Here is a 13481-nt window from a genome sequence, read left to right as displayed (position 1 = left end):
ACTCAGCAGGTGGTTCAGGCGGGTCTGGCAGGTGGTTCCGGTCTCTCTAGTAGGTGGTTCCGGCGTGTCCGGCACGTGCTTCTGGCACGTCTGAGAGCTGGTTCCGGCATGCCCGGCGGGTGATTCCATAGAGTCCGCCACGTGGTTCTGGCCTAGCTGACAGGTGATTTTGGCGTCCCCGGCAGGTGGTTACAGCGAGTTGAGCAGGAGGTTCCGGCATGCTCGGCAGTTGCATCCGGTGTCTCTGGCACGTGGTTCTGGCACGTCTGACATTTGGTTGCATCATGTCTGGCAGGTGATTCCGGAGTGTCCGGCAAGAGGTTCTGGTGTAGCCGGCAGGTGATTTTGGCATGCCCGGCAGGTGTTTCTGGCGAGCTGTTCAGGTGGTTCCGGTGTTCTTGGCAGGTGATTCTGGCGTGTCCAGCAGGTGGTTCCGGTCTGTCCGGTAATGGGTTCCGTCATGTGCCGCACGTGGTTCTGGCACGTCTGAGAGGTGGTTCCCGCATGCCCGGCAGGTGCTCCAGGAGAGTCCTACAAGTGGTTCTGGCCTAGCCCGCAGGTGATTTTGGCGTGTCCGGCAGGTGGTTCCGGCATGCTCGGCAGGTGGTTCAGGCATGTCTGGTAGGTGGTTCCGGTCTGTCCGCGAGGTGGTTCCGGCGTGTCAGGCACGTGGTTCCGGCATGTGTGACAGGTGGTTCTGGCATGTCCGGCAGGTGATTCTGGATTGTCCACCAAGTGGCTCTGGTGTAACCAGCAGGTGATTCCGGAGTGTACGGCAAGTGGCTCTGGCATAGCTGGCTGGTGATTTTGGGGTGTCCAGCAGGTGGCTCCAGCGAGTCGAGCAAGTTGTTCCGGTGTGCTCAGCAGGTGGTTCAGGCAGGTCCGGCAGGTGTTTCTGGTCTGTCCAGTACGTGGTGCCGGCATGTCCGGCACGTGCTTCCAGTATGTTTGAGAGGTGGTTCCTACCTTCCCGGCGGGAGATTCCGGAGCGTCCGCCATGTGATTCTGGCCTACCTGGCAGGGGATTTTGGCGTCTCTGGCTGGTGGTTCCGGCGAGTCGAACAGGAGGTTCCGGCGTGCTCGGCAGGTGCATCCGGTGTCTCTGGCACGTCATTCTGGCACGTTCGAGAGGTGGTTCCGGCATGCCTGACAGGTGATTCCGGAGTGTCCGACAAGGGGTTCTGGCACGTCTGAGAGGTGGTTCCGGCATACCCTGCAGGTGATTCTGGCTTGTCTGCCGAGTGGTGCTGGCGTAGCCATCAGGTGATTTTGGCGTGTCCAGCAGGTGGCTCCAGCGAGTAGAGCAGGTTGTTCCAGCGTACTCAGCAGGTGGTTCAGGCGGGTCTGGCAGGTGGTTCCGGTCTCTCTAGTAGGTGGTTCCGGCGTGTCCGGCACGTGCTTCTGGCACGTCTGAGAGCTGGTTCCGGCATGCCCGGCGGGTGATTCCATAGAGTCCGCCACGTGGTTCTGGCCTAGCTGACAGGTGATTTTGGCGTCCCCGGCAGGTGGTTACAGCGAGTTGAGCAGGAGGTTCCGGCATGCTCGGCAGTTGCATCCGGTGTCTCTGGCACGTGGTTCTGGCACGTCTGACATTTGGTTGCATCATGTCTGGCAGGTGATTCCGGAGTGTCCGGCAAGAGGTTCTGGTGTAGCCGGCAGGTGATTTTGGCATGTCCGGCAGGTGTTTCTGGCGAGCTGTTCAGGTGGTTCCGGTGTTCTTGGCAGGTGATTCTGGCGTGTCCAGCAGGTGGTTCCGGTCTGTCCGGTAATGGGTTCCGTCATGTGCCGCACGTGGTTCTGGCACGTCTGAGAGGTGGTTCCCGCATGCCCGGCAGGTGCTCCAGGAGAGTCCTACAAGTGGTTCTGGCCTAGCCCGCAGGTGATTTTGGCGTGTCCGGCAGGTGGTTCCGGCATGCTCGGCAGGTGGTTCAGGCATGTCTGGTAGGTGGTTCCGGTCTGTCCGCGAGGTGGTTCCGGCGTGTCAGGCACGTGGTTCCGGCATGTGTGACAGGTGGTTCTGGCATGTCCGGCAGGTGATTCTGGATTGTCCACCAAGTGGCTCTGGTGTAACCAGCAGGTGATTCCGGAGTGTACGGCAAGTGGCTCTGGCATAGCTGGCTGGTGATTTTGGGGTGTCCAGCAGGTGGCTCCAGCGAGTCGAGCAAGTTGTTCCGGTGTGCTCAGCAGGTGGTTCAGGCAGGTCCGGCAGGTGTTTCTGGTCTGTCCAGTACGTGGTGCCGGCATGTCCGGCACGTGCTTCCAGTATGTTTGAGAGGTGGTTCCTACCTTCCCGGCGGGAGATTCCGGAGCGTCCGCCATGTGATTCTGGCCTACCTGGCAGGGGATTTTGGCGTCTCTGGCTGGTGGTTCCGGCGAGTCGAACAGGAGGTTCCGGCGTGCTCGGCAGGTGCATCCGGTGTCTCTGGCACGTCATTCTGGCACGTTCGAGAGGTGGTTCCGGCATGCCTGACAGGTGATTCCGGAGTGTCCGACAAGGGGTTCTGGCACGTCTGAGAGGTGGTTCCGGCATACCCTGCAGGTGATTCTGGCTTGTCTGCCGAGTGGTGCTGGCGTAGCCATCAGGTGATTTTGGCGTGTCCAGCAGGTGGCTCCAGCGAGTAGAGCAGGTTGTTCCAGCGTACTCAGCAGGTGGTTCAGGCGGGTCTGGCAGGTGGTTCCGGTCTCTCTAGTAGGTGGTTCCGGCGTGTCCGGCACGTGCTTCTGGCACGTCTGAGAGCTGGTTCCGGCATGCCCGGCGGGTGATTCCATAGAGTCCGCCACGTGGTTCTGGCCTAGCTGACAGGTGATTTTGGCGTCCCCGGCAGGTGGTTACAGCGAGTTGAGCAGGAGGTTCCGGCATGCTCGGCAGTTGCATCCGGTGTCTCTGGCACGTGGTTCTGGCACGTCTGACATTTGGTTGCATCATGTCTGGCAGGTGATTCCGGAGTGTCCGGCAAGAGGTTCTGGTGTAGCCGGCAGGTGATTTTGGCATGTCCGGCAGGTGTTTCTGGCGAGCTGTTCAGGTGGTTCCGGTGTTCTTGGCAGGTGATTCTGGCGTGTCCAGCAGGTGGTTCCGGTCTGTCCGGTAATGGGTTCCGTCATGTGCCGCACGTGGTTCTGGCACGTCTGAGAGGTGGTTCCCGCATGCCCGGCAGGTGCTCCAGGAGAGTCCTACAAGTGGTTCTGGCCTAGCCCGCAGGTGATTTTGGCGTGTCCGGCAGGTGGTTCCGGCATGCTCGGCAGGTGGTTCAGGCATGTCTGGTAGGTGGTTCCGGTCTGTCCGCGAGGTGGTTCCGGCGTGTCAGGCACGTGGTTCCGGCATGTGTGACAGGTGGTTCTGGCATGTCCGGCAGGTGATTCTGGATTGTCCACCAAGTGGCTCTGGTGTAACCAGCAGGTGATTCCGGAGTGTACGGCAAGTGGCTCTGGCATAGCTGGCTGGTGATTTTGGGGTGTCCAGCAGGTGGCTCCAGCGAGTCGAGCAAGTTGTTCCGGTGTGCTCAGCAGGTGGTTCAGGCAGGTCCGGCAGGTGTTTCTGGTCTGTCCAGTACGTGGTGCCGGCATGTCCGGCACGTGCTTCCAGTATGTTTGAGAGGTGGTTCCTACCTTCCCGGCGGGAGATTCCGGAGCGTCCGCCATGTGATTCTGGCCTACCTGGCAGGGGATTTTGGCGTCTCTGGCTGGTGGTTCCGGCGAGTCGAACAGGAGGTTCCGGCGTGCTCGGCAGGTGCATCCGGTGTCTCTGGCACGTCATTCTGGCACGTTCGAGAGGTGGTTCCGGCATGCCTGACAGGTGATTCCGGAGTGTCCGACAAGGGGTTCTGGCACGTCTGAGAGGTGGTTCCGGCATACCCTGCAGGTGATTCTGGCTTGTCTGCCGAGTGGTGCTGGCGTAGCCATCAGGTGATTTTGGCGTGTCCAGCAGGTGGCTCCAGCGAGTAGAGCAGGTTGTTCCAGCGTACTCAGCAGGTGGTTCAGGCGGGTCTGGCAGGTGGTTCCGGTCTCTCTAGTAGGTGGTTCCGGCGTGTCCGGCACGTGCTTCTGGCACGTCTGAGAGCTGGTTCCGGCATGCCCGGCGGGTGATTCCATAGAGTCCGCCACGTGGTTCTGGCCTAGCTGACAGGTGATTTTGGCGTCCCCGGCAGGTGGTTACAGCGAGTTGAGCAGGAGGTTCCGGCATGCTCGGCAGTTGCATCCGGTGTCTCTGGCACGTGGTTCTGGCACGTCTGACATTTGGTTGCATCATGTCTGGCAGGTGATTCCGGAGTGTCCGGCAAGAGGTTCTGGTGTAGCCGGCAGGTGATTTTGGCATGCCCGGCAGGTGTTTCTGGCGAGCTGTTCAGGTGGTTCCGGTGTTCTTGGCAGGTGATTCTGGCGTGTCCAGCAGGTGGTTCCGGTCTGTCCGGTAATGGGTTCCGTCATGTGCCGCACGTGGTTCTGGCACGTCTGAGAGGTGGTTCCCGCATGCCCGGCAGGTGCTCCAGGAGAGTCCTACAAGTGGTTCTGGCCTAGCCCGCAGGTGATTTTGGCGTGTCCGGCAGGTGGTTCCGGCATGCTCGGCAGGTGGTTCAGGCATGTCTGGTAGGTGGTTCCGGTCTGTCCGCGAGGTGGTTCCGGCGTGTCAGGCACGTGGTTCCGGCATGTGTGACAGGTGGTTCTGGCATGTCCGGCAGGTGATTCTGGATTGTCCACCAAGTGGCTCTGGTGTAACCAGCAGGTGATTCCGGAGTGTACGGCAAGTGGCTCTGGCATAGCTGGCTGGTGATTTTGGGGTGTCCAGCAGGTGGCTCCAGCGAGTCGAGCAAGTTGTTCCGGTGTGCTCAGCAGGTGGTTCAGGCAGGTCCGGCAGGTGTTTCTGGTCTGTCCAGTACGTGGTGCCGGCATGTCCGGCACGTGCTTCCAGTATGTTTGAGAGGTGGTTCCTACCTTCCCGGCGGGAGATTCCGGAGCGTCCGCCATGTGATTCTGGCCTACCTGGCAGGGGATTTTGGCGTCTCTGGCTGGTGGTTCCGGCGAGTCGAACAGGAGGTTCCGGCGTGCTCGGCAGGTGCATCCGGTGTCTCTGGCACGTCATTCTGGCACGTTCGAGAGGTGGTTCCGGCATGCCTGACAGGTGATTCCGGAGTGTCCGACAAGGGGTTCTGGCACGTCTGAGAGGTGGTTCCGGCATACCCTGCAGGTGATTCTGGCTTGTCTGCCGAGTGGTGCTGGCGTAGCCATCAGGTGATTTTGGCGTGTCCAGCAGGTGGCTCCAGCGAGTAGAGCAGGTTGTTCCAGCGTACTCAGCAGGTGGTTCAGGCGGGTCTGGCAGGTGGTTCCGGTCTCTCTAGTAGGTGGTTCCGGCGTGTCCGGCACGTGCTTCTGGCACGTCTGAGAGCTGGTTCCGGCATGCCCGGCGGGTGATTCCATAGAGTCCGCCACGTGGTTCTGGCCTAGCTGACAGGTGATTTTGGCGTCCCCGGCAGGTGGTTACAGCGAGTTGAGCAGGAGGTTCCGGCATGCTCGGCAGTTGCATCCGGTGTCTCTGGCACGTGGTTCTGGCACGTCTGACATTTGGTTGCATCATGTCTGGCAGGTGATTCCGGAGTGTCCGGCAAGAGGTTCTGGTGTAGCCGGCAGGTGATTTTGGCATGTCCGGCAGGTGTTTCTGGCGAGCTGTTCAGGTGGTTCCGGTGTTCTTGGCAGGTGATTCTGGCGTGTCCAGCAGGTGGTTCCGGTCTGTCCGGTAATGGGTTCCGTCATGTGCCGCACGTGGTTCTGGCACGTCTGAGAGGTGGTTCCCGCATGCCCGGCAGGTGCTCCAGGAGAGTCCTACAAGTGGTTCTGGCCTAGCCCGCAGGTGATTTTGGCGTGTCCGGCAGGTGGTTCCGGCATGCTCGGCAGGTGGTTCAGGCATGTCTGGTAGGTGGTTCCGGTCTGTCCGCGAGGTGGTTCCGGCGTGTCAGGCACGTGGTTCCGGCATGTGTGACAGGTGGTTCTGGCATGTCCGGCAGGTGATTCTGGATTGTCCACCAAGTGGCTCTGGTGTAACCAGCAGGTGATTCCGGAGTGTACGGCAAGTGGCTCTGGCATAGCTGGCTGGTGATTTTGGGGTGTCCAGCAGGTGGCTCCAGCGAGTCGAGCAAGTTGTTCCGGTGTGCTCAGCAGGTGGTTCAGGCAGGTCCGGCAGGTGTTTCTGGTCTGTCCAGTACGTGGTGCCGGCATGTCCGGCACGTGCTTCCAGTATGTTTGAGAGGTGGTTCCTACCTTCCCGGCGGGAGATTCCGGAGCGTCCGCCATGTGATTCTGGCCTACCTGGCAGGGGATTTTGGCGTCTCTGGCTGGTGGTTCCGGCGAGTCGAACAGGAGGTTCCGGCGTGCTCGGCAGGTGCATCCGGTGTCTCTGGCACGTCATTCTGGCACGTTCGAGAGGTGGTTCCGGCATGCCTGACAGGTGATTCCGGAGTGTCCGACAAGGGGTTCTGGCACGTCTGAGAGGTGGTTCCGGCATACCCTGCAGGTGATTCTGGCTTGTCTGCCGAGTGGTGCTGGCGTAGCCATCAGGTGATTTTGGCGTGTCCAGCAGGTGGCTCCAGCGAGTAGAGCAGGTTGTTCCAGCGTACTCAGCAGGTGGTTCAGGCGGGTCTGGCAGGTGGTTCCGGTCTCTCTAGTAGGTGGTTCCGGCGTGTCCGGCACGTGCTTCTGGCACGTCTGAGAGCTGGTTCCGGCATGCCCGGCGGGTGATTCCATAGAGTCCGCCACGTGGTTCTGGCCTAGCTGACAGGTGATTTTGGCGTCCCCGGCAGGTGGTTACAGCGAGTTGAGCAGGAGGTTCCGGCATGCTCGGCAGTTGCATCCGGTGTCTCTGGCACGTGGTTCTGGCACGTCTGACATTTGGTTGCATCATGTCTGGCAGGTGATTCCGGAGTGTCCGGCAAGAGGTTCTGGTGTAGCCGGCAGGTGATTTTGGCATGTCCGGCAGGTGTTTCTGGCGAGCTGTTCAGGTGGTTCCGGTGTTCTTGGCAGGTGATTCTGGCGTGTCCAGCAGGTGGTTCCGGTCTGTCCGGTAATGGGTTCCGTCATGTGCCGCACGTGGTTCTGGCACGTCTGAGAGGTGGTTCCCGCATGCCCGGCAGGTGCTCCAGGAGAGTCCTACAAGTGGTTCTGGCCTAGCCCGCAGGTGATTTTGGCGTGTCCGGCAGGTGGTTCCGGCATGCTCGGCAGGTGGTTCAGGCATGTCTGGTAGGTGGTTCCGGTCTGTCCGCGAGGTGGTTCCGGCGTGTCAGGCACGTGGTTCCGGCATGTGTGACAGGTGGTTCTGGCATGTCCGGCAGGTGATTCTGGATTGTCCACCAAGTGGCTCTGGTGTAACCAGCAGGTGATTCCGGAGTGTACGGCAAGTGGCTCTGGCATAGCTGGCTGGTGATTTTGGGGTGTCCAGCAGGTGGCTCCAGCGAGTCGAGCAAGTTGTTCCGGTGTGCTCAGCAGGTGGTTCAGGCAGGTCCGGCAGGTGTTTCTGGTCTGTCCAGTACGTGGTGCCGGCATGTCCGGCACGTGCTTCCAGTATGTTTGAGAGGTGGTTCCTACCTTCCCGGCGGGAGATTCCGGAGCGTCCGCCATGTGATTCTGGCCTACCTGGCAGGGGATTTTGGCGTCTCTGGCTGGTGGTTCCGGCGAGTCGAACAGGAGGTTCCGGCGTGCTCGGCAGGTGCATCCGGTGTCTCTGGCACGTCATTCTGGCACGTTCGAGAGGTGGTTCCGGCATGCCTGACAGGTGATTCCGGAGTGTCCGACAAGGGGTTCTGGCACGTCTGAGAGGTGGTTCCGGCATACCCTGCAGGTGATTCTGGCTTGTCTGCCGAGTGGTGCTGGCGTAGCCATCAGGTGATTTTGGCGTGTCCAGCAGGTGGCTCCAGCGAGTAGAGCAGGTTGTTCCAGCGTACTCAGCAGGTGGTTCAGGCGGGTCTGGCAGGTGGTTCCGGTCTCTCTAGTAGGTGGTTCCGGCGTGTCCGGCACGTGCTTCTGGCACGTCTGAGAGCTGGTTCCGGCATGCCCGGCGGGTGATTCCATAGAGTCCGCCACGTGGTTCTGGCCTAGCTGACAGGTGATTTTGGCGTCCCCGGCAGGTGGTTACAGCGAGTTGAGCAGGAGGTTCCGGCATGCTCGGCAGTTGCATCCGGTGTCTCTGGCACGTGGTTCTGGCACGTCTGACATTTGGTTGCATCATGTCTGGCAGGTGATTCCGGAGTGTCCGGCAAGAGGTTCTGGTGTAGCCGGCAGGTGATTTTGGCATGTCCGGCAGGTGTTTCTGGCGAGCTGTTCAGGTGGTTCCGGTGTTCTTGGCAGGTGATTCTGGCGTGTCCAGCAGGTGGTTCCGGTCTGTCCGGTAATGGGTTCCGTCATGTGCCGCACGTGGTTCTGGCACGTCTGAGAGGTGGTTCCCGCATGCCCGGCAGGTGCTCCAGGAGAGTCCTACAAGTGGTTCTGGCCTAGCCCGCAGGTGATTTTGGCGTGTCCGGCAGGTGGTTCCGGCATGCTCGGCAGGTGGTTCAGGCATGTCTGGTAGGTGGTTCCGGTCTGTCCGCGAGGTGGTTCCGGCGTGTCAGGCACGTGGTTCCGGCATGTGTGACAGGTGGTTCTGGCATGTCCGGCAGGTGATTCTGGATTGTCCACCAAGTGGCTCTGGTGTAACCAGCAGGTGATTCCGGAGTGTACGGCAAGTGGCTCTGGCATAGCTGGCTGGTGATTTTGGGGTGTCCAGCAGGTGGCTCCAGCGAGTCGAGCAAGTTGTTCCGGTGTGCTCAGCAGGTGGTTCAGGCAGGTCCGGCAGGTGTTTCTGGTCTGTCCAGTACGTGGTGCCGGCATGTCCGGCACGTGCTTCCAGTATGTTTGAGAGGTGGTTCCTACCTTCCCGGCGGGAGATTCCGGAGCGTCCGCCATGTGATTCTGGCCTACCTGGCAGGGGATTTTGGCGTCTCTGGCTGGTGGTTCCGGCGAGTCGAAGAGGAGGTTCCGGCGTGCTCGGCAGGTGCATCCGGTGTCTCTGGCACGTCATTCTGGCACGTTCGAGAGGTGGTTCCGGCATGCCTGACAGGTGATTCCGGAGTGTCCGACAAGGGGTTCTGGCACGTCTGAGAGGTGGTTCCGGCATACCCTGCAGGTGATTCTGGCTTGTCTGCCGAGTGGTGCTGGCGTAGCCATCAGGTGATTTTGGCGTGTCCAGCAGGTGGCTCCAGCGAGTAGAGCAGGTTGTTCCAGCGTACTCAGCAGGTGGTTCAGGCGGGTCTGGCAGGTGGTTCCGGTCTCTCTAGTAGGTGGTTCCGGCGTGTCCGGCACGTGCTTCTGGCACGTCTGAGAGCTGGTTCCGGCATGCCCGGCGGGTGATTCCATAGAGTCCGCCACGTGGTTCTGGCCTAGCTGACAGGTGATTTTGGCGTCCCCGGCAGGTGGTTACAGCGAGTTGAGCAGGAGGTTCCGGCATGCTCGGCAGTTGCATCCGGTGTCTCTGGCACGTGGTTCTGGCACGTCTGACATTTGGTTGCATCATGTCTGGCAGGTGATTCCGGAGTGTCCGGCAAGAGGTTCTGGTGTAGCCGGCAGGTGATTTTGGCATGTCCGGCAGGTGTTTCTGGCGAGCTGTTCAGGTGGTTCCGGTGTTCTTGGCAGGTGATTCTGGCGTGTCCAGCAGGTGGTTCCGGTCTGTCCGGTAATGGGTTCCGTCATGTGCCGCACGTGGTTCTGGCACGTCTGAGAGGTGGTTCCCGCATGCCCGGCAGGTGCTCCAGGAGAGTCCTACAAGTGGTTCTGGCCTAGCCCGCAGGTGATTTTGGCGTGTCCGGCAGGTGGTTCCGGCATGCTCGGCAGGTGGTTCAGGCATGTCTGGTAGGTGGTTCCGGTCTGTCCGCGAGGTGGTTCCGGCGTGTCAGGCACGTGGTTCCGGCATGTGTGACAGGTGGTTCTGGCATGTCCGGCAGGTGATTCTGGATTGTCCACCAAGTGGCTCTGGTGTAACCAGCAGGTGATTCCGGAGTGTACGGCAAGTGGCTCTGGCATAGCTGGCTGGTGATTTTGGGGTGTCCAGCAGGTGGCTCCAGCGAGTCGAGCAAGTTGTTCCGGTGTGCTCAGCAGGTGGTTCAGGCAGGTCCGGCAGGTGTTTCTGGTCTGTCCAGTACGTGGTGCCGGCATGTCCGGCACGTGCTTCCAGTATGTTTGAGAGGTGGTTCCTACCTTCCCGGCGGGAGATTCCGGAGCGTCCGCCATGTGATTCTGGCCTACCTGGCAGGGGATTTTGGCGTCTCTGGCTGGTGGTTCCGGCGAGTCGAACAGGAGGTTCCGGCGTGCTCGGCAGGTGCATCCGGTGTCTCTGGCACGTCATTCTGGCACGTTCGAGAGGTGGTTCCGGCATGCCTGACAGGTGATTCCGGAGTGTCCGACAAGGGGTTCTGGCACGTCTGAGAGGTGGTTCCGGCATACCCTGCAGGTGATTCTGGCTTGTCTGCCGAGTGGTGCTGGCGTAGCCATCAGGTGATTTTGGCGTGTCCAGCAGGTGGCTCCAGCGAGTAGAGCAGGTTGTTCCAGCGTACTCAGCAGGTGGTTCAGGCGGGTCTGGCAGGTGGTTCCGGTCTCTCTAGTAGGTGGTTCCGGCGTGTCCGGCACGTGCTTCTGGCACGTCTGAGAGCTGGTTCCGGCATGCCCGGCGGGTGATTCCATAGAGTCCGCCACGTGGTTCTGGCCTAGCTGACAGGTGATTTTGGCGTCCCCGGCAGGTGGTTACAGCGAGTTGAGCAGGAGGTTCCGGCATGCTCGGCAGTTGCATCCGGTGTCTCTGGCACGTGGTTCTGGCACGTCTGACATTTGGTTGCATCATGTCTGGCAGGTGATTCCGGAGTGTCCGGCAAGAGGTTCTGGTGTAGCCGGCAGGTGATTTTGGCATGTCCGGCAGGTGTTTCTGGCGAGCTGTTCAGGTGGTTCCGGTGTTCTTGGCAGGTGATTCTGGCGTGTCCAGCAGGTGGTTCCGGTCTGTCCGGTAATGGGTTCCGTCATGTGCCGCACGTGGTTCTGGCACGTCTGAGAGGTGGTTCCCGCATGCCCGGCAGGTGCTCCAGGAGAGTCCTACAAGTGGTTCTGGCCTAGCCCGCAGGTGATTTTGGCGTGTCCGGCAGGTGGTTCAGGCATGTCTGGTAGGTGGTTCCGGTCTGTCCGCGAGGTGGTTCCGGCGTGTCAGGCACGTGGTTCCGGCATGTGTGACAGGTGGTTCTGGCATGTCCGGCAGGTGATTCTGGATTGTCCACCAAGTGGCTCTGGTGTAACCAGCAGGTGATTCCGGAGTGTACGGCAAGTGGTTCTGGCATAGCTGGCTGGTGATTTTGGGGTGTCCAGCAGGTGGCTCCAGCGAGTCGAGCAAGTTGTTCCGGTGTGCTCAGCAGGTGGTTCAGGCAGGTCCGGCAGGTGTTTCTGGTCTGTCCAGTACGTGGTGCCGGCATGTCCGGCACGTGCTTCCAGTATGTTTGAGAGGTGGTTCCTACCTTCCCGGCGGGAGATTCCGGAGCGTCCGCCATGTGATTCTGGCCTACCTGGCAGGGGATTTTGGCGTCTCTGGCTGGTGGTTCCGGCGAGTCGAACAGGAGGTTCCGGCGTGCTCGGCAGGTGCATCCGGTGTCTCTGGCACGTCATTCTGGCACGTTCGAGAGGTGGTTCCGGCATGCCTGACAGGTGATTCCGGAGTGTCCGACAAGGGGTTCTGGCACGTCTGAGAGGTGGTTCCGGCATACCCTGCAGGTGATTCTGGCTTGTCTGCCGAGTGGTGCTGGCGTAGCCATCAGGTGATTTTGGCGTGTCCAGCAGGTGGCTCCAGCGAGTAGAGCAGGTTGTTCCAGCGTACTCAGCAGGTGGTTCAGGCGGGTCTGGCAGGTGGTTCCGGTCTCTCTAGTAGGTGGTTCCGGCGTGTCCGGCACGTGCTTCTGGCACGTCTGAGAGCTGGTTCCGGCATGCCCGGCGGGTGATTCCATAGAGTCCGCCACGTGGTTCTGGCCTAGCTGACAGGTGATTTTGGCGTCCCCGGCAGGTGGTTACAGCGAGTTGAGCAGGAGGTTCCGGCATGCTCGGCAGTTGCATCCGGTGTCTCTGGCACGTGGTTCTGGCACGTCTGACATTTGGTTGCATCATGTCTGGCAGGTGATTCCGGAGTGTCCGGCAAGAGGTTCTGGTGTAGCCGGCAGGTGATTTTGGCATGTCCGGCAGGTGTTTCTGGCGAGCTGTTCAGGTGGTTCCGGTGTTCTTGGCAGGTGATTCTGGCGTGTCCAGCAGGTGGTTCCGGTCTGTCCGGTAATGGGTTCCGTCATGTGCCGCACGTGGTTCTGGCACGTCTGAGAGGTGGTTCCCGCATGCCCGGCAGGTGCTCCAGGAGAGTCCTACAAGTGGTTCTGGCCTAGCCCGCAGGTGATTTTGGCGTGTCCGGCAGGTGGTTCCGGCATGCTCGGCAGGTGGTTCAGGCATGTCTGGTAGGTGGTTCCGGTCTGTCCGCGAGGTGGTTCCGGCGTGTCAGGCACGTGGTTCTGGCATGTGTGACAGGTGGTTCTGGCATGTCCGGCAGGTGATTCTGGATTGTCCACCAAGTGGCTCTGGTGTAACCAGCAGGTGATTCCGGAGTGTACGGCAAGTGGCTCTGGCATAGCTGGCTGGTGATTTTGGGGTGTCCAGCAGGTGGCTCCAGCGAGTCGAGCAAGTTGTTCCGGTGTGCTCAGCAGGTGGTTCAGGCAGGTCCGGCAGGTGTTTCTGGTCTGTCCAGTACGTGGTGCCGGCATGTCCGGCACGTGCTTCCAGTATGTTTGAGAGGTGGTTCCTACCTTCCCGGCGGGAGATTCCGGAGCGTCCGCCATGTGATTCTGGCCTACCTGGCAGGGGATTTTGGCGTCTCTGGCTGGTGGTTCCGGCGAGTCGAACAGGAGGTTCCGGCGTGCTCGGCAGGTGCATCCGGTGTCTCTGGCACGTCATTCTGGCACGTTCGAGAGGTGGTTCCGGCATGCCTGACAGGTGATTCCGGAGTGTCCGACAAGGGGTTCTGGCACGTCTGAGAGGTGGTTCCGGCATACCCTGCAGGTGATTCTGGCTTGTCTGCCGAGTGGTGCTGGCGTAGCCATCAGGTGATTTTGGCGTGTCCAGCAGGTGGCTCCAGCGAGTAGAGCAGGTTGTTCCAGCGTACTCAGCAGGTGGTTCAGGCGGGTCTGGCAGGTGGTTCCGGTCTCTCTAGTAGGTGGTTCCGGCGTGTCCGGCACGTGCTTCTGGCACGTCTGAGAGCTGGTTCCGGCATGCCCGGCGGGTGATTCCATAGAGTCCGCCACGTGGTTCTGGCCTAGCTGACAGGTGATTTTGGCGTCCCCGGCAGGTGGTTACAGCGAGTTGAGCAGGAGGTTCCGGCATGCTCGGCAGTTGCATCCGGTGTCTCTGGCACGTGGTTCTGGCACGTCTGACATTTGGTTGCATCATGTCTGGCAGGTGATTCC

This window comes from Equus asinus, chromosome 13, assembly GCF_041296235.1.
Source record: "Equus asinus isolate D_3611 breed Donkey chromosome 13, EquAss-T2T_v2, whole genome shotgun sequence".
Taxonomy (NCBI): domain Eukaryota; kingdom Metazoa; phylum Chordata; class Mammalia; order Perissodactyla; family Equidae; genus Equus; species Equus asinus.
Note: the sequence above shows the minus strand (reverse complement) of the source record.